Source organism: Amphimedon queenslandica, unplaced genomic scaffold (genome assembly GCF_000090795.2).
Source record: "Amphimedon queenslandica unplaced genomic scaffold, v1.1 AMPQUscaffold_12416, whole genome shotgun sequence".
NCBI lineage: Eukaryota > Metazoa > Porifera > Demospongiae > Haplosclerida > Niphatidae > Amphimedon > Amphimedon queenslandica.
Genome location: NW_003547347.1, coordinates 13,298 through 14,807, shown reverse-complemented (window position 1 = coordinate 14,807; position 1,510 = coordinate 13,298).

The following is a 1,510-nucleotide window of genomic DNA, read 5'->3' as shown; positions in this document are numbered from 1 at the left end:
TCCATGCTTTACCCTGCTGCTGCCTATGGATCTATTAAAACCATCTAAGGTTTGGCTACTCAAAGCACATACAGTAGTACAATGTTTTAATGTACATGTACATGTACATTTAATCAAGACTAGATTACAGGGTATTTAATATACGTGTGTATGTACATGTACAGTACAGAACATGTTCTTGAACTTCCTGTTAGTCAATTGACAAAGTCAATCAAATCAAGCAGTTGATACATGTACATGTATATACATGTACCCAGCAAATAATTTAATTCTACCACGTAAAGTTTGAATTGACCAATCATGCAAATATAAGACGGTACTTCTGATTACTCCTTAAAGCACTGGAAATCGCTGAATTCATGATCAGGGGGCTAGATAACTTTGTTAAGAGGCTTGGTAGTGATGCAAGAGTCCAGGGCTTGACTATTTTATTCTGAGTCCAGCCATGAGGGGGTGCTCAAGCCCCCCTCAACCCCCTTAGAAGGCTTGGATATGTCTCTGGTACATGTACATGTACATGATTTACCACTGTTTAGTACTTTACTGTAAATGCACATGTACACTCTTGCATTTCAATGTATGTAATGTGTCATATGTAAGATGAAATGATGAGTTTAGTGACTAATGAATTGTAACAATCTTCTAAAGAGTTTAAGGTAGAAGTGTTGCACTTCAAGAGAAGATTTAAATTACTGTGTATGCCTGTAACTCCTGAAAATCATCTTAGTTGATGTCCTAAGAATTTAAGGGTCAGCAACACATGCTATAGCTGTAAATGTAATACAGTTTTTTGAATTACATACATGTACATGTAATGTAAAACCCCTATCTTCAATGCTAAGTGCAAGGTTACTTCAATTGCTGGTGTATTATTTCATGTGATCACACCTTTCCCACTGGTTGCTATGGTAAAGCCAGGATTCATTATGTATTATCATAACTTCCTTTGTTAACAAAATCTTTGAATATATTTAAGGATCGCCCACTTTTGAGTCCAGCTGACCTTCTTTAGTCTTTCTCTCCTCCTTCCACTTGCTTTATTTTGTTAAGCTGTTGCATCTGGTCATAAGAATTCTCTCTCCTACTGTACTTCATTTTACATTATCATTCATTCCAAGTTCTTCATTTTCTTTTCATTTGTTCTTGCTCTATCTTCATTTACAATCTTCTACCTTTATCTATCTTCATTTTTCGCTCTTGCTTAGTAATACATACAGTTTTTCTTTTGTTAATTGAAATGGCAACCAAACCATCTTCTGGTCTCAGACTCAAACTTGATGAACAGCTCACCTGTCCTGTGTGTCTTGACCACTATACCAACCCTAAGACTTTACCTTGTCTCCATTCATTCTGTCAGCACTGTCTGGAGGGATTACCTGTGGATAAGAAGAATGAGACCTATTACCTCTCTTGTCCTACTTGTCGTCATCGTACAGAGCTAACAGAAGAAGGAGTAGGAGCCTTTCCTGTAGCATTCCACCTCAACAACCTCAAAGAGATGTACAGTCTA